Source organism: Dermacentor silvarum, chromosome 9 (assembly GCF_013339745.2).
Source record: "Dermacentor silvarum isolate Dsil-2018 chromosome 9, BIME_Dsil_1.4, whole genome shotgun sequence".
NCBI classification, from domain to species: Eukaryota; Metazoa; Arthropoda; class Arachnida; order Ixodida; family Ixodidae; genus Dermacentor; species Dermacentor silvarum.
The window spans coordinates 105,902,383-105,922,629 of record NC_051162.1 but is presented as its reverse complement, the minus strand read 5'-3'; positions in this window follow the sequence as shown (position 1 = coordinate 105,922,629).

Sequence of the window (20,247 nt, the reverse complement as noted above, 5' to 3'; positions counted from 1 at the left end):
CGCGGACCTGATCGGTTCCTCGCTGGTCCTGGCTATACAAAGTGATGCTGAGTTATACGAAGTAATGCCAAGCGATGCTAAGTTATACGAAGTGTATAAGCATTTCCTCGTGGTTCTTGGCATCGGGGAACGCCTCGCGAAGCACTTGCAGTTCGAACAGACGTAGGGGAAGTGGAGCGAAAGCTATGCACAGTGTACGGGTGGCGCGCAGCAGACAACACACCGCGATGACGTCACGCGCATGCGCAGTAGCGCGCGGGTTGTGGGAGCTCGGTCGAGCCGCCGCCAGAGGTGCCTGCTGCAGTCACGGACATCGCGAGCGTTCGGCGCTAATGCGGGGAAACGGAGAAGCGCGGATGGCGTCGGCAGCACCTCTGCGCGTCGCCTCGTTGGTGCTGCAACAAGTTGTTTCTCTCTCTCTCTCTCGCTGTCATTTTGCCTTTCCCTCTCACGAGCATAGCGCGCGACACTCCGCGAGGGGGTTGCTAGGCGACGCAGTGGCAGGCGGCACACTTTACGGCTGGCCTAAACAGCTCCGCTGTTAAAACACATAAGGGTTTCTGCGTCATCTTATCGTTGTCTATGGCTCCTTTACACGCTCCTAATCTGTTGCACCTTGGGCTATCCGCTTACGAAAGAGCCGGAAGAGCCCACGCCCTGTGGGAATCGATGTTATGCGAAGCAGTGTGCGGGGGGCCTACCTAGTAAACGAAACGACCATGAGAGCACGAAAACGTAGGCGGCTGTTTCATGACCTACATGACACGCATGTCATGACATTCGCGTAATGAGTTCCTCAGTAGTCCCTTTAGCTATGCTTAAGAGACATTAAGGTAAAAGCCTTAGTCGTGCTCATGACTTTGACTTCGACCATCAACCTTTAGCCTTTCCTTCACTTAGTACCCACGTCCGAACCCATTTTAGTGGTTTCTGATTGTTAATGTTACTCGATGAGTCATTGTCATTTTTGCTGAGTCATGCTTTGAAATATGACTTCTACCGTCATCTTTCAGCGTTTCTTTCACTTAGTACCCACGGCAGAATCCATTTCAGTAGTTTTTGAGTGTTAATTTTCTTGCTCAGTCATTGTCATTTTTGCCGAGTCATGCTCATGACTATGGCTTCTTCCACCATCCTTTCATGTTTCCTTCACTGAGTACCCACGTCCGAACCCATTTCAGTAGTTTTTGAGTGTTAATTTTTTTTTTCGCAGAGTCGTTCTAATTTTTTCTGAGTCATGGACATGACCATGAATTCTACCACAATCCTTTAGTGTTTCCTTCACTTAGTGCCCACGTCAGAACCCATTTCAATGGCTTTTGAGTGTTAATGTTTTTTCGCTGAGTCATTGCTATTTATGCTTAGTCATGCTCATGACTATCATAGTATGCTAATTTTGGTACATAACAATTTACCGAAACGACCATGAGAGCACAAGGACGTAGGCGGCTAGATAGATAGATAGATAGATAGATAGATAGATAGATAGATAGATAGATAGATAGATAGATAGATAGATAGATAGATAGATAGATAGATAGATAGATAGATAGATAGATAGATAGATAGATAGATAGATAGATAGATAGATAGATAGATAGATAGATAGATAGATAGATAGATAGATAGATAGATAGATAGATAGATAGATAGATAGATAGATAGATAGATAGATAGATAGATAGATAGATAGATAGATAGTAGATAGATAGATAGATAGATAGATGCCGTCACGTGCCCTATCACGCACGCACTAGTTCCCACCTTTAGTGAGCCAGATGGCTGTGACATGACGTGTGCAGTGAAGCACGCACTAGGCACACCTTTAGTCGGACACAATCTTGGAGCCGCCGTGGCGTCGGGGAAGCGTGCTCGTCTTTCTCCACGGAGGCTCGAGTTCGATTCACACCCAGACAGAAATTTATCAAATTTTCTTTATAAAGCAATTGATTAAATTTTTTATAGGTACCTCCCGGAGAAATATGACGTCAATCCGAACACTTTCATGCGTCTTTACGCTTTGCGCCGTCTGCCATTTTTAGTGCCATCACTCAGTGGTGACCCCGACGACGCCGGATTTTCGCGTAATGGGGCATAGAATGCTGTCGCATTAAAACAATGTAACTTTCTCTGTGCAATAGCCAACATGCACTTCGTTGCGTCCCCCTAGATTGCTTCAGCATATATTTAAACGCTGAATAATTTGGCAGACTCATACCTCAAATAAGTGGAACTTAGTATACCACGCAGACCCTGTAAGCCACAAACAGTCTTGCATACTTTTGTCCACGTAGGGGTGGCTTCTGCAGTACCGAAACGCGTGAGCGCAAGCCAGCCTGCGTCAGCACAGAAAAAAAATCAATAGGTAACTTGTACCAGTCAGCCGTTTCTTTAGTTGGTGAGCCAATTTTTCTATATAGGAGAGAATCTGCAGTTTCTTTTTTTTTTTTTCGCCAGCTGCTTGGCTTTCGAACGGCAAGAGCTCCTTGCGTAAGTGTGGAGAGTACCCCCAGCATATCGCCGAGCACTATTATCTCATCGGAATAAATATGAACGAACAAGCCCAGCAACAAGTGGATATTCGTTCCACTTTTCAGTCTTTTTTTTTTTTTACGTTAGCTGAAATTGCCACTGTGCAATACGCTGGACGGCCAGCAGGAAAAGAAACAGGAGGATGGAGTTGCTTCAGAATAGTTTGGCTTGTAAACGCTAGGCCTGCTCCCTCCTAATGTTCCTTTTTTTTTTTCATCTGTGCTATTGTAAAATGTGATACACTAAAGTAATTTTAAAGCCGGCAATACTACATGTTTGCCATTCATTGTTTATCTTTTGCATGTGAAATTGCGCCTAAATAGTTTCTGTAGCCGTTTACTTGTTCTTATGGTTTTATTGTGCGAGTAAATGAATTCAGAGCACAATCCAATGACGACACCTTTGCTTCACCATTGGGAGCCACAGCGTGCGGAATCGGATGTCCAATGTGGTTTCGAACTGTTTCAAAGCAGTCAACTGAGCGGTTACCCCACACTCCATGGTGACACCCAGTTCATGCCGAAATTACGGTACCTGTCGGTTTGAAGGGAATAGACGTAGTGATTTAACTTGAAAGTTGGAGTTATATTGTGCGGTTGAGAGCCTGGTATCTTGTTTTTTTTAACGATATTTCCCCTTCCACACACATTTATACAATAATAAACTGAGAATAATCGGAGGACTATGGGTCATTATGCCTTTAAGAGTTTGAAATAGCTATCGTTACGAACCGTAATATTCTGCGTGACTTGAACTATACTTCGATCAATCATTTTTCTCTGTCGTTCTTGCAGCATGCAATTGTCCAAAGCCGAAGGAGGACCAAGAACACGGACGTCCTCTCTTTACCTTCGACAAGGCAACAAACTCGTGCGTTTCTATCATAGCAAAGAACGACAGTTGTAACACCTTTGAGATCCAGCAGGGTTGTGAATTCTTCTGTGGCGATGCAGAAGACTACCCAGACTACTAGACAACGGGCAACAGGATAACGGCAGAAAACACTACAGCTGCACGTAACGCTGTTGAATAAATGCTTTATTTGATTTTTGTAGCTGTTCTGCATGAGATTACTAATTACAATATATAACTTTTTGATGACGGCTCTTGTCTACCACTATGTTTATTCTCTGCCAGCCATCTTTTTTTCTTTTCTTTTCTTCAGTCTTTTCTGCCTCCTCTCCGTTCATGTGCATGGTATTGTCTATTTCATCTTCCGCGGTTTATTTTCATTGCATTTCCTGGTGTAGCGTGTGAATACATTTTGAATTGAGACACACCGTACGCCACTATGCTTCCAAGTACCAAACAGCATTAAAACGCCATGTTTCTGTGGCGTTTTACTAACACACAATAATCTGAAAATAATGTTTTGCGCTACTTTTACCATGTAGATCAACCAATAAGGCCAGTTCTAAACTCTATCGCAAATAGACGTTCTGGTAGTTAAAAATATTTTCCTGATCACGAACTTGCTTTGTGTACATATCCAGCCTATCACATAAGTGCACAAAAATTGGCCTTGTGGTCAGGGGGTAACAGCTTCCACCGGACGGTGAGAGAGACAGTCATCGTCTCGGGACCTTGGTTTAAGCCTGGCGATTTACACCAAGGTCTCGAGAAGCCTCCAAGGTGGATGCTCGGAGGCCTTTAGAGGAGATAGCCAGCAGAGAGAATGGTGGATGGTAATGACTGAGAATAAGGGTTCATAGTAGTAAGGGCGGTATTTTGGGAAAGTTCAGGCCAAGGCGAAGCACTCATGCTCTGTGTTAGAATAGTTATCTTGAGAAATGGAAAAAATGCGACTTGCATATTCAATACCACAGGTCTCGCGTCGCTCGCGTTTGGCGAACACAGCTTTGATGCCGTGTCCACTGGCGTTGGTGCGAATTTTACTGGGCGCGATTGGATCGAAATCCGCTAGTATAGGTGGTGAGTTCCGCAAGTCGATTAGCGCGGATAGTATAGTGGGTAGTTCGTGGCCCCATGATCAGTGCACGTCCGTATGGAAGGGCGGTAAAGGTGATAGTAATTACAGAATTTTGCACGAAGCTTCGGAAAATAAAAACAAGTACATTTAGTATATGTTTAGTGCAACAAAACACAGGGAAGTTCTTGACGGTGCGAATCTTCTCAAGCTTAGGTTGGCCACAAGAAGCAATAAAAAAATAATCAACCACATTGATTCGTAGTCTGCCGCAATTACACTTGGAGGAGCCCAGCTGAAGGGTACCTCAACGAAAGACAGCTACAAAGGTCGAAGAGGAGTATGAACAGAGGACGACTGTCCATTTATAGCAATTGAATAGTGTACGTTATGCGTTGGAAAGTATTGCACAGTACAAAACAAATCACTTTGGATTAATAAACGCCGCTTAGTATAATAGGCGCTATCATTTCTAGAATCCAAGTTGTCCACTATAAATCTGCTATAGTCCGAGCCCAGGTCTATGAATGAAAACTATTTGGCTGCGTGAGCACAGCCGAGGGTGTCATGAATGCGTGGTAGCGGATATACGTCTTTACGAGCTACGCAGTTCAAGGAACAATAGTCGAAGCAAAACCGCTAGCTGCCATTCTTCTTGGCCAAGACGGCAAATGACGCCCACCGGTCAGAGAACACTTGGATAAATCTACTGGCTCGCTTCATATCTACTTCGTGATGGAATACCGAGCGTTCGGAATGTAACATGCAATACTGGACGTCGTCTGATATGGCTAGGATCACCGCGATGTGCACAAAGAGTCACAAGTGACTCTTGACCTAATGAAAGTGTTGGAGACTGCGCGAAGGGGTAGCCGCCGTTGCCACGGTTTATTTAGACCGGCCAGCCATGCGGCCATGGGGTCTCGGGAGCGGCAGATACATCGGGTGCTGAAGTCGAGAGTGCTAGCTTGTTCACTTTTCTCGTGCTACATGCACGTGAGCCATCTTGTTCCCCGGCTCTGGAGGCGATAGTCTCGCCGCTAGAGGGGCCCCCTCCTAGTGCGCAGAGAGAGAGAGAGAGAGAGTAACGTTTTCTTCTGAGCAAGCGCAGCTTGCGTCCTAGGTGGGCGGCCTACATTTGCAGGTAGCCGCGGGCCCTGGCCATCTCCCATACCCGTTCGATCAGGCTGCGCTGTTTCTTCGGGTCCGGGTCGGTTAACTTGGCCTCCCACTGCTCCTGGGTTAGTGTTTGGGTGTCGGCGGTGCCGTGTTTTCACATACAACATACTTCCACATACCATATCGCATAGGGTGTCTGGGACATCACAGTACTTGCAGATGTATGGGTGCTCAGTGGGTGAGATTCGGTGCAATAAGGTACTGTGGACGTAGGTATTAGTTTCCAATTCCCTCAGGGTTACTGCCTCTTCCCTAGTTAGGCAGGGGTGAGGTGGCGGGTACGTTCTTCTGTTTAGTCTGTAGTGTTGCAGAATATCGGTGTACCTTTTGGGGACTTCATCCGGCCTCCTTGGCGCGTCCTATGCGAAAGCCCGGTGAACGGGAGCTCGGCCAGAGGCGTCGGCTGCCTCATTCCCCAGCAGGGACTCGTGGCCCGGAGACTAAACGATGGGTACGTCTGGTAGTTGCTTCTTTGCCGTTTCTGAGAGGATTTGTAGGGCTTGTCTGGAGATTCTCACTTTTTGATAGTTTCAGCAAGCCGCTTGAGAATCAGTGAGTATTACTACGAAGCGCGATTAAAATATGTACGAAAGGCACACGTACAGAAAGAAGAGAGATTGCAAGCCTATATACATAGTGGCAATTCGTAGCGTCCCTTAAGTCCCGGTAAAGTCCGTGATGCGGCGAAGGGCACAAATAGCTCTCTGGTGGTGGTGACTGGGAGTTTCTATGCACAGGGCGCATTCTCTTGTGCGTTGGGGACGTCGGCTTACATTGTCAACGTCTGCGCGCCCAGTGCAGTGCAATTCGGCAGGCAGAGTTGAGGCGTATTGGCCGATTCTTGGCGGGTGCCGCGAGTTCAGGCCGTTGAGGGGAACAACGCTGAACGCGGAGTCATCAAACGGCGTGCAGCAGTGGCAGTGGGGGAGAACTGCGAGTGTGACTGTGCCTGGTTTCCCTTGCTGATTCATGCGGCATCACCATTTCCGGTGCGGGTACGGTTGTACAGGGCGGTGTATTGTGACGACCACCAAGACCTTGGTCTCCAAATGGCGTGGTCAGTACGGCCGCTGCTCGTTTGTTGCGTAATTTGGCAGGGCTTGTGTCAGAAGGCTTACGAAGAGCAGATACCCTCATCGTTGGTGTTATTGGGTTCACGCAGTCCTGAGGGAAATGTACCAGGCAGCACCGGCAGCGTAGGTTGTGAGCTAGGCTCAGCCACAGTGATGCCGTAGTGTGGAGTCACGACCTGCCGTAGGTTTGTGTAGATGCCAAGGCCTAGTAGAAGTCGCAGCTCCGATAGAAGACCTTCTGGCAGCTCGCGACTTGCGTCAATATAGCGCAAGTGTTGGTTACCAACGTTGTTCATGTAGAAGTGATTCTCGAGGTGAACAAACCAGATGGCAGAGCTGGTCCTGCAAAACTTCGGTAGGCCATGCATCCGTGGAAGATGCGATCACAGAACACCGGGAGGCTAGCCTGGCGCTGCTTGCGGCGAAATCTCGAATACCGATAGCATGAGGGTTGCGGTGACCGCTGAAGAAATCGTAAAGGATGTGCTGGTGATGTCGACGTGCCGGGGAGAGGGAAATTTGCGCCTATTGGAGCCGGTGGGAGAGCGTCTGAGCCGGTGATGAGTGAGGTACCCCAGAAAAGAAAGCGGATATCTTGCGGGAAAGTCCAAGGAAGGAGAGCGGCGGGCCGTAGAAAAGGCGAAAGCGCTTGTGTTTGCCCCTGTGAATTCCTTGGAAAGAGTCGTCGCGCCACTGCATTTTAGTTGAGGAGGAGACTCACGGACCGAGTATAGGTGTGATGCTGGCGCCGGTGCGTCCTGACGACCGGCATTGGTTGGCGCATGCGATGTGGGACGACGAGATGCGGAATGACGCGACGGTTCAAATGGCGAGATACTGTTGTGACTGAGTGCTCGAGGTGGCGTAGTGAGCACGGACGGCTGCCCGCAAGTCCTTGTAAATGTTGGGGCCGGGGGAGGGGGGTGGCAGCAGGAGCCTGGAACGCATCCGGTGTCTGTAACCTTGTTGATACGGAAGTGACTGTCCAGCTGGATGAACCAGATGTCTGGCATGTCGCTGTAGAATTCCCGGACACCCTACAACCGCGGGACATCTGCCGGGCCACGTGAGGCCACGTCACTGTCGTCTTGGTAGAGTCGCTGCGTTGAATCGGGCAAGGCTGGGCTCAGTCGTACGGGTCACCAAATTCTGGGAGGCGGGGCGAAGAGGTAGCTGCCGTTGCCACGATTTATTTAGACCGGCAAGCCATGGTACCGGGGGCGGGAGCTCGGGAGCAGCAGATACCGCGGCGCTCAGGTCGAGAGGGCTAGTGTGTCCACTTTTCTCGCACTACATCCACGTGAGCCGTCTTCTTCACAGGCTTTGGAGGGAATTGTTGCGCCGCTACAGTGTCTGTATGCCGCTTGAAAATTGTTGAGCTCTGCACCTTGGGGCAATCGTCTTCATAATTATGTCGATGAATATACTAGCGGCGCTAGCTGCGATGAAGGGTGAACGAGTTTCAGTCGCCTCAAGACCCTAGTTTTGACGGAGCGAGGCCTCGCCGTGGCCGCAGCGTTGATATGGGCTCAGCGATCGATTAGATTCCGTACTCAGGGCTCGTATTCAAATTATTCATAATGAAATATCTTTTGGTCATACACAGTCGCACACTTTGAAAGTGTGCAACTCGGGAAATAGAGGACCGGCCGCCTATGAGCTCCGCATCGCTGCGGCCTTATCATCAGTTATCTAAACGTCTACAGCATTCAGGTTACCACTCCGAACAAGATACATTCGTTCAGTATTTCACGTTCAAGTCAATGTATCCTCGGTATCTCAGTTATGCTTCTTTCATGTGCTTCACAGTGTGTTTGCTATAATCAGTCCAAACTCTTAATTACTCGATATGTTTGGTCGACAGTCGACCGCGTTTGAAAGGATAGCGAAATAAACAAAGGCTCGCGTGCGAATATTTTCCAAAACTTTCGTGTGCGTAATCGTGCCCTGTGTGAACACCACAGTGGTACCCTTTGCAAAGCTGCTGTTATTGCGATGTGTCTTACAGAATAGATTCCCTTTGAGCCATTACCTGTATATAACTCAACGATTGCATGGGTTTAGATGTCTTAGCGCGGCGTTATCACTCCACCTTCCTTTCTGCTGACTGGCTGCTACTGTTTCCTTAGTAATCAGAACCACCCCAGCTAGGAGCGTGCACAAAGCTAAAAAATGGCAGATTCAGTAACGGTTAACAGCGACACTTTGCTAGACACCCGAGTTTCGCTGGCCTTAAAGCAGTATCTCGTTGCATGCGTGTTGAAAGCAAGTGTTCCTGTCGGTGGGTGTAGCGAGCGATACTGTGCTCGAGAATGTGAGCTGCCGAGATATCTCAAACTTAGTCGCAAAGTGGCATAATGTGAGCCATGTTTTACCTGACCCTTTTCCAATGTTTCATAAAACTTCGGTGGCTTGTTATCGCGCAAAAATGCATAGATAAATTGATCAGGAGAGCGTCTTATTGTTGCAACTTTGTCACGCCTACCTTTCTGCTTACGCTGAATATTTGTTTTGTGGTTTACAGGTTAAATACCCGGTGGATCCAGAAACTACTTGCATGACAATACGGAGTGGTGTTGCCTGTTCCCGTGTATCAAGAATTTAATGAATGAATCAACTGCACAATGAAATTTGATAGTTTATAAGGTCGGCTTCAAGTAACCTTTTATATAAAAAAGGTCTATTACGCATGTGGAGTTTATGTAGAGCCTATACTGCACATTTGTACACATCATGCGGAAAAACATGTAATTTATTTATTCTTTTGTTTGCATAACCTATTAGAGGTTGGTTAAAACTTAACAGCAGCCAATACTGAAACATCGGCATTATTCAACTTCATCAAAGGCCAATATTATAATGAACTGTACGCATAATCACTATACCTGGCCGGATTACCTTTCAAGCTTTATTGAGTATCTTATGAATATTTTTAAAGCTATGTCACCTATGGCGTATAGACTAAAAGTGCATGATAAATAGATTCAAAGTGCATCCTAAAAAGTGAGCATACACTTCGTCCGCCGTGCCCATTTGCAATTGCTGTGAGATGGAGACATTCTCAAATTCTTTGATTTACGTTACTCCTAGCAGTGACTGGCAGGATGATTAGGCACAGGTATTTCTAGAGCGTTCCTTGTTCTGCCCGCCGCCTTTCATTGTCGCTGCTGGTCGAAATTTTCGCGAGTCATGGAACACAGTAACGAAGATGAAGACGCTGTAGGAACACAATAAAAATTACAGAAAATAGTAATTGCTGGGTTATCAAATAAAAGTATTGGGAATACATTTTAGAGGATCTGCTTTACATTCACTGCATCAACAAAAAATTCCTAGTTATTGTCAGTTCGTATTCTTTAATTTCCTGGCATACTACAGGGGATTTTGTTAAACTTTGCCATTATATTCTCAGCGTTAAATAACTTTTGATTACCCAAGGCGCATGTTTGTGATAAGTGTTGTCGCTTCATTTAAATCACTGTTCCTCAAGCACCGCCATATCAATAAACAAAATTCTAACTAAAAATCGGCCCGCAGCAAGAACGAGCCCCACCAATGGCGGCGATGTGGTCTTTAACTACCACTAAATTCACTTTTCGCGTACTAAGCTGATAGGTAATTGGGCGAACTTAAGTTCAATTATTCGAGTTCAGGACAGGTGTTATCTCCAGCTGTGACACACATTAGGCTCATTAAATAGTCAATGCAATCATACAATTCTGTGCTTGCTTTCGTAGTGAAGACAATGTTAAACAACCGGAGCAAGTAAATTCAATGAAAACATTCAGTATTTCTTATCATTTGGATCATTATGGCCTTTATCAGCACACAAGCACATTTACTTGCTTAGCCGTTTTCCAGAGCGCTTCTTTTATACTGAGCAATCAATATTATTTGTTTTCAACATGCTATGTATCGCAAGTTAAAATTGTCGGGTGGCTGTATTAGGGAGCCAGCTGCTGTGCGGCATGCAAAACTTCTTGTGTGTGTTGCAGAGGGTGCTTGGGTGCTATACTTATTCACGCAATAAAAAACTTACGGCAGAACTGATTCTGATCTCTGTCGACAGTAACGCGATCAGCACTCGAGCCATGCAGCAACACACCGTATTCGTAATGTCTTGTTTATTTAACATGTGCAGAGGTCATTCAAAACTTTCGTTACCTCGGCTATATTCGGCATACTGCGATATCGTTCCGCTTTGCTCTGGCACTCGCTTGCCAAATTCACCCATGAGCAGGACGCATGATGGTTACTGTATGACGCCGACGAAGTGACAACGATACAATTATTAACTAGGAATTACATTACTAGGAACGACAAAGGCAGCATAACGACAATGATATGGCAACGACTGAATGACGACCCTGGCTGACAACGACGACACGAAGAGAGTCGAATGTCTAAGTTATAATGATAACGATGTAACGATCGCGTCGGCAGCACGGTGACGGTATGACAACGAATCCATGAAGGCGACGCATGACGATGATGCAATGAGGACAATGGCTTGACAAGTGTATGACGACGATGGGTTGACGACGAATGTATGATGACAATGACGTTGCGACTATTGCAGCGTGAAGCCTGTATGACGGCCATGGAGGAACGACAATGGCTTGAAGACGATGGCATGACAAGATTCGAATGACGAAACAGGAGTTACGAGCATAGCACAACCAGGACGACATGGTGACACCTGTCAGACAACTGATGCATGATAGCGACTGTCTGACGACGACGGTATAAGAACTGTGGCCTAATCGCCATTCAATGATGGCTTACAATAGAATGACGAAGAAAGGTTGACGTCCACAGAACGACGAAGTCTGTATGACGACGAGTGCATTATGACGACTGTGTGTCTACACCTATGTAACGACGATGGCATGATGAAAGTCGGTGAATATCTTGGCAAGTATCTACACGGATTCCACAGCTACATTGGTTCTCCACAAGAAAAGTAAAAAGTTACCTATCAAGAAAGGGATCAGGCAAGGAGACCCAATCTCTGCAATGCTATTCACTGCATGCTTAGAAGAAGTATTCAAGCTCTTAGACTGGGAAGGCTTATGAGTGAGAATCAACGGCGAATATCTCAGCAACCTTCGGTTTGCAGATGACATTGTCATATTCAGCAACGATGAGGACGAATTCAAGAAATGATTCAGGACCTTAACCGAGAAAGTGTAAAAGTGGGGTTGAAGATTAACATGTAGAAGACAAAGATAATGTTCAATAGCCTGGCAAGGGAACAATAATTCTGGATCGCCAGTCAGCCTCTAGTCTGTAAAAGAGTACGTTTATCTAGGCCAATTACTCACAGGGGACTCTGAGCATGAGAAAGAAATTTACAAAAGAATTAAATTGGATTGGAGTGCATACGGCAGGCATGGCCAAATCCTGACTCGGAGCTTATCACTGTCGCTGAAACGAAAAGAGTACAATCATTTCATTCTACCGGTGCTAACATATGGGGCAGAAACTTGGAGGTTAACAAAGAAGCTCCAGAACAAGTTAAGGACCGCACAAAGAGCTATGAAACGAAAAAGGTAGGCCTAACGTTAAGAGACAGGAAGAGAGTGGTGTGGATCAGAGAGAAAAGGGGGACAGCCGATATTCTAGTTGACATTAAGAGGAAGAAATGGAGCTGGGCCGGCCATATATTGCGTAGGATGGTTAACCGGTGGACCGTTAGAGTTGCAGAATGGATACCAAGAAAAGGGAAGCGCAGTCGAGGACGGCAGATAACTAGGTGGGGTGATGAAATTAGGAAATTCGCAGGCGCAAGTTGGAATCAGCTAGCGCAAGACAGGGGTAATTGGATATCGCAGGGAAAGGCCTTCGTCCTCCAGTGGACATAAATATAGGCTGATGATGATGATGTTACCTTGCGAGCACCACTGCTGTTTGTCTGCGTAGTATACAGAACACAAAAGGAGACGTGCTGGCTTGAGGCGTTGTGGGACGCTATTGTTCATAACCTCCAAGAGGGATGAGCATTGTCATTAATTGTCTCCCATGACACATCGCATCGTGGCTGAAGTGTTAAATTTTAGTTGAATTTTGGGGCTCTGCGTGTCACAACCACAAGCGGATTATGAGGCACGCCGTAGTAGCGGACTCCGGATTAATTTTTACACCCGGGTGTTCTTTAACGTGCACTTCTATCTAATTGCACGAGTAAATTTGTATTTCTCTTCCATCGAAATCTTGTTGCCGTGGTCGGATCGAACCCGCGTCCTTGCGCAATGCCATAGCCCCAGAGCTACGGTGGTGGGCACATAAGTGTTGATTTGACGTGCGACTGCTTCAGTAGTGTCGCCTGAATCCTACGGTACTTTCATGCGGCTTTGCGTCTGAAACCACTGCGTCAGTATTCCGCTTGACCAATGGGCATGCTGTTTATTTTTCAGGGCTATCAGAGACAAAGAAAACTTAGCTTTAATGAACGCTTTTAAGTTGCCGTAAACGGGGTGGGGTGTGAATCTCGGTGTCGCGGTCGCCCTCTGCCGTTTGGTTCGCCAATTGCCCGAGCTCTATTTTTCGAAGCGTGATCAGGATGCCTTAGAACGCGTAGTTGTGAAGCGAGGTGCACCAAGGAAGAAGCATGTGCTTGCTGCGGTATAGTTAAAATTAAATTAACTTATGGGGTTTTACATGCCAAAACCACGATCGGATTATGACGCACGCCGTAGTGGGGGACTCCGGAAAATTTGGACCACCTGGGGTTTTTTAACGTGCACCTAAATCTAAGTACACGGGTGTTTTCGCATTTTGCCCCCATTCAAATGCGGCCGCCATGGCTGTGATTCGATACCGCGACCTCGTGCTTAGCAGCCCAACACCATAGCCACTAAGCAACCATGGCGGGTCTTGCTGCGGTATAGTTAAAGCAACGATGGAATAAGATTTATTAGACGGTGAAGATATCTATCTACCCAGCTTTTATTTTAGGCTCCGCTGGCCATTTTGAAGGCCTTGGGTTCAGGGATTGCATGCGGGAAATAAACTTGTTCGCAATAGTGATTCGTAAAAGGCGTTTTTAGGTTTGATGGCAGAAAAGCAAGGCTACCACAAACAATGAAGACATACAAAAACAAATTTCACAATAGTGGTTCCGAAAGTTTGATGCTGGGAATTCTTAGTGCATTTTTTTAATCTCGCAGTTTCGCCCGAAAGGCAAAGCATCAATTGCGATACCAAATTAGTAGAGAGCTATACGGAGTATATATCCCTTACAAAACATTTCATTGAGAAAGCATTGCAATACCATAGATCAATGTTGACAATAACACTGAAAACGCATTGTGATTTTGTTGATATATCATTTGGGAAAGTGTTGAGGGCTCTTGAATATTGGCCACTAAAATTTTATTGAAACACTATTAGACAAGTAAATGTTGAGTGATTGTTGGGCTACTGTTAAAAGCACATTGTGCTTGGGCATCTCGTTGAGTAATTTTCGTTGAATTATGGCTGGGTTATCATTGACGCAGCATTGTAATGGTGTTGTGATAGTTCTGTTGACCAGTTGAGTCATTATTCCCACAGCATTGAATATACATTGTGCCACAGTAAAGATAGCATTGAGATTTCATAACTCGCCACTGAAATATGATTGATATTTCGTTGTGGTAGTGCAATATTGTTCATCTATTTTGAAATAGCTTTACTATATATTCACACTTGCATGCTGTGGTGCCTGTTCTTCATAATAACTTTCCCTAACACGAACAAACTCAAACGAGGAACTATTCCAGGTACCTTTATTTGCACCGAAGATACATGCACATTAAACATTATTACAGTATATAAGCCACAACTGCATCGAATCTGAAAACACAGGCTAGTGCCTATAGCACTCTTAACAGTGTAAGTACATCTGAAATACTATACATTTGAACTCAATCGGAACAATCAGTGTGATCTTCTCTTGTAACTTATGTTTATGACTAGAAGGCAACGTGACTCAAACGCAGGCCTTAAGCATAGCCTTGTAACAACTTTGAGCACATGAACTCTTGGCTTGCATGCGTAAACACACAAAATAAAGACCACTGGATACCTTACAGTAAAATGTTTCACACACCCAGTAAAATATTTCCCACACCAACACTCACAGAAGGAATTACATGGTGACTATTTTCCCAGTGAGTAGGCCAAATAACAAGTGGACTGGAAACGAATGACTTCATCTAAATATATACAACACACCTGAATCATGTGTTCTTATTAGGTAAACTTCTAAAACGTTTGTGTTGTAAAAGCAGCTTACCTCCCTGGCAGTAGTCAGCAACTGCAGAGTATTTGATTTCTTGTGTTAATTTTAGGTACAGAAGACTTTATTGGCGGCATTTCCTGAATTTAGTGCGCTCATCAGTGAATTTTTCTGGACTTGCAGAAAGCTAATGGAAGCATTCCTTTGGGCCTTTTTCACCCTATGCAGCAACTAAGTGGTACCTCGGCCAATAAGGAGCTAATGCAAGGCTAGCTAATACTTTCAATGATATAATAAAATGACATGATATACTTACTTAGCACAGACAACTGGAGTGACAGACAGCTAACACAATTCCCAACAGTGAAATAAATGGTCACCTGCACCTGCATCATCAAAGATCCCAGAACGACTAACTCATTATAACGCATGAGAAAATGTTCCAATGACTGGATAGCCAGATTGGTGAGCTAGTGAAAAACACAAATAAATGCACATACAAAACACCATTTACCTCCTTGCACATGTAAAATATAAATAAAATGCCACCAGCATTTCGCTGCATAAAATATACAAAAGTTGCATAAAAATTGCGAAAGACGGAGGGAGCTGGTTTTAGGAAAGGCCTTTCGACTATTACACAACTACCGACAGAATTTTACAGCTTTGAAATGTTGGTAATAAATCAGGGTGATTATATCTGATGTTTAATAGTACAAGGACTTGGAATGACTAAAGAGTGCCGTGAATGTTGCATGATACGTATAATAAATAAAAATTAATTCCTATGAAAAATAAATATTCGCTCTATACAGACCTAAGATTACTATCTGTATAGAGCCTAAAATATATATGCTACTAAAATCTGCAGCAGTACAGAAACCTAAAATATATATGCTTCTAAATGACAGCCCCAATTATATTATGCAGAAGAGAAGGGGGAACTCACTGCCTGCTTAGTAGTGGTAACGTTAAAATTCCGGCACTGTCAGGGGTGGCCCGGGCTCTCAGGGCCCCCCTCTAAATCTGCCAATACCACAAGCTCATTTTCTTCTAAGGAAGGAAATAAGCTTGTGGCACTTGCAGGCACCCAACACAATTAATCCATGCACAAATACATGCCTAACTAGCTTAGTACCAAGTTTCTATGGTTTTTACATGTTTCCATTACTTTCACTGTGCTAAGGCAGTCAGTGTGTAGTAATACTGCTTCATGAATGCTTGTGCCTTTCACATATTTTATGGCAAAAATAACTGTTAGTGCTTAGGTTGTAAGAATGCTCGTTTGCAGATTAACAGCCTCACATACATTAAAAGAATGTCGCAGCACTGCAAACAATACTCTTGCTTGTGATTCTGAGGCGTCGGTGAAGAACTCTGAGATGGCATACTTATATTGGAGTACTAGATGGTGCAGTTGTATACATGCACACGTAGTACATGCTTGGTAGGTAGGTAGGTAAGTAGGTAGTAAACTTCATTGATGTGCTGAAGAAGTCACCCCCCCCCCCTCCGTTTTTATGGAGGAAGGACCACGGGCCTCTCCCACGTCGGGACGAGAAGGCCAAGCCTCACCGCCGCATCGTGGGCCTTCTGGACTGCCTGGAGTTGATGGAAGTTTTAAAACATGAGGTGTCGCACTCTTTGCACTGCCAAGGTGGCAAATTCTTAGCAGGGGTCATTAAATGATTTGCAAGGATCGATATGGGCAAGTTCTTGCAGCAGTGGTCCTAACATGCATTCCGAATGGCAGTCTGCATGTCGGCCGTGTAAATAGATCAGAGTATTTGGCATGTAATCTACCGCAGTGTGGCAGAGCTGTTCAGGGTCTGGGTGAACCTTAGCATGAAGCTAAATGACGCACTTGGCTGGGGACGAAGAGGGTAAGGGAAGGGGTGGCTGCTTAGCCACATACTAACACAAATATTTCAGGGAGGGGGGACGTGCCCAGTACAGCTATACTTACTACAGCTATAGTAAGCACTAGAGACCTATAGCTCGCTTCCAAATATAGATCTCTTGCTTCCTTGAGTAGAGGAATTACAGTGGCTTTTTTTTTAAATGTCGGATGAAGATGGTAACTAGGTATGTGCCATTGGGAATGTGCCGCTCTAGAATGAGGAAGAAGATCCTTTAAATTTCTCCGCTACTGTCTGTAATCGAGCCCACGTCTCACGGGCTCAAGGACAGCAACTCGACGCTTTAGCAGGCAGCGCCACAAATGCACTGGCTAGAAACAATTTTGAAAGAACGCCTGTTATGCCAACGCTTTAGTGAGTTGCCATGAATGCACGTGGTATGTGACGCTCTTTAATGAACATCTCACCAACTTGGGTCACTGAGTGTGCGGAAAGCAAGGGGACAATGCTTAGTGTTCGCGCGCACTCGCGTGCCGCTTCTCGTATCGGAGGCCACGCGGGGTCTTCTCGGAAGTGCACTAGATGGCGCTGAGTGTCCTGAAAGAAGCGAGAGAGTGGAGCCTGGTTGTCGCATGACGCGTTTCTCGGCGTTCGCGTGCGCCCGCGCTCCATGAATTTCGGAGGCTTGCACAGGCTTCGCGGTGGCGCCCCTAGAAGGCGCTGAGTGTTCCTCGGCACACAGAGAATGTACGTAAGAGGTCAAGAAAGTTCAGACAAAAGTACACGGTAATTGGAAGTGTACATGAACAACCAGGAGTCGCCAAAACGAAAATAAGAGGAACTGTGACAGTAAATTGGATGCACAGAATGAAAAAAAAGAAAACCATGCAGATTTACAAGAATGGCAAGAAAGAAATTAGGAGGTAAAATCTGTACGACAACACAAAAGGCAGTGCCTTGCCATTTGAGAGTCGAGCTGGTTGCGTGAGGACGAAAACACACCGGAGCAAATATTCGCCACAAGCTGGAGCATATGGCAGCAGCAGCAAAAATCTGGAGACCACTCAGCCAATCCTAGTGTGATGCTGAGGCATTCACCCAGTGTTACTCGTAGGTAGCGTACACCTTCCAGAAGTGCTTAGATTTAAAGTGGATGGAAGCATCAAACGGTCAGCAGTGGAGATAGGCAAGAGACGTTTAGAGTACTCAGAACTCATTCAGAACTCATTTCATCTCAGAACTCATTGGAATAGTGTGTATGAGTCATGATGGGCAGCAATGCAGGAAATCCTCCCGTAACATTGTTCTAGAAGGCGCTTTAGTATGTAACGCACTTCGGTAATAGCAATTTAGTCGTGCAGCCTTCTGCTTAGTTGTTTAGCAGAAAAGTGGGAAAACAGACGACTTTATAACCCGATCTTCTCAAGAAGCAGTAAGGACATTGACACTTGCAAATAAAAGAATAAGGGCAATAGACAGAGTAAGTCTGACTCGCGCAAGTTAACAAAGAATGCTCACCGTTCATATTATCTGTTCCTTTACTGGAGAAATACATGAATACCAGCTGATATCGCTTGAACGCAGCTTTTAAGCCCTAAATCGTAAATATAAACAAAGGCGCCCAAAAGCCTGGCGTAAGTATGCTTGCAGCGTGCGAACTATGTCCGTGTTTTATCTGTTAACTTCAGGATGGCTAATATCTGATGTGCAATGGTATTCCGGAGTACAATGGCTCAATAGCTATGGTGGTCCGCTGCTGGGCAGAAGGTTATGTGATCAATTCGCACTTGCAACTTTCGCATACCGGTGGATACGGCCAGCAAAAACGCTAAAGCACTATAGGCATTCTGCGTTCCTTAAAAGCGCTGGATGTTCTAAATAATTTGCAGCCCTCTATCATAGTAGTTTTCATGGCCAGGTGTTTCCTTCGGGAGCAAAACCTATATTTAAATTGAGAAGAACTTCAACTTTACATTTCCGCCTCAAGGTAGAATCAATCAGCCCCTAGCGTAGTGCTTGACATTCAGTTTGTAAACCTATGGACAAGCAAGAATTTCATTTGTATACCCCACGGACGGATACTAAAAAAAACTCATACTCTTCACCTGCACCTCAAGGTCAGGTACGGTGAGGCTTCATTCCTTCTAGTCTAAATCTAACAGTAACACAGCCACTGAAACAATTTTAGGACATAAATGTTGGACATGCGCCTGCAACGATAAAGAAAACATCGAATACAGTACTCAGCATTGAAACATGTCTTTCAAAGTTCAAAAAAATATCAAAACTTATTTCCTTTTCAATGTAATCCTTCAGTATAAACGTCAAGCCACAATAGCCTGATGTACGTATGTCACATTCATTTTGAGATTTAGGAAGAAATAAAAGGCCACAGCTTGCTTCTATTTCCCCGAAACGGAAATCTATGGGGAAAAAATTGTTTTCCTTAGGTTGCGGGGCAACACGATCCTGATGACAATAACTCAATGTCAAAATGTCTGCCTCATTAAATCAAATAAACACGAAGGAAACGTTTTTCTTCGTCAGCATCTATAAAGACCTTTTTATGAGGTCATTCATATCATACGTCAACGAGACACTTCATCTTGTAATTTTTTTTATTTAGCACGCTCATGGTATTTAATTACACCTACAATGTCGCAGCACACTTTTGCACTCAAGTTGCTCATCACACCACTATGCGAATCGGGATTCTCTTAGCACTCTTGACAATGGTGCTCACCGTTCCGGTATTCGTGAAAAGCCTTGAAGAGCATGAAATTCCGATTGGTAAGTTGCCCAGTACTTCGCAATTCCTCTGAAAGATTGTCAAGTGTTCCTTTTATCAGAGTGGCACTAATAATTCAAGTTGTCGATTAGCAAAAGATTCAGAGGACTCGCAGCCATGTCTAATGAGTAATTTTCAGCTACCCCCTCCTCCACCCCCCCCCCTTCCTTCTTCTTCCCCGACGGGCTCAGCCGTGTTTCTTAAAGGTTTGCTGAAAATAGTGTCCCTTCCTCTCCACAACCACTGTCTCTATGTCTCTACAACCTGCCACCATCACGTATATGTTGCAGGGTGCGATGCGGGAAGATATTGTTGGAGAACGCACTTGAAGTGGTAAACTAATTATCATACTTCCGTCACAGCGAAAAGAAACCAGACAAACTTCAAGTAAGCGTCGTAGCTCTTACAGACAGTATTAGTTACCATTTGATCTCTATTACGCTAAAAATACTTTATTACTTTGCTATTGGATATCTTCCTAACACACTGAAGTTTGTCACATTCTTTTACTTACGAAGCATTTATATACGCAACATAGATGCATATGGGAGCGCAATTTTTCTTTCTTTTTTTTTGAAACACGAAGCTTTCTTACCGAACCTTCATGAACTTTGCTGACTTTTGCTGCTACTGGGTGCTTCTGCTCTCTTACCGAATAGCTCACACAC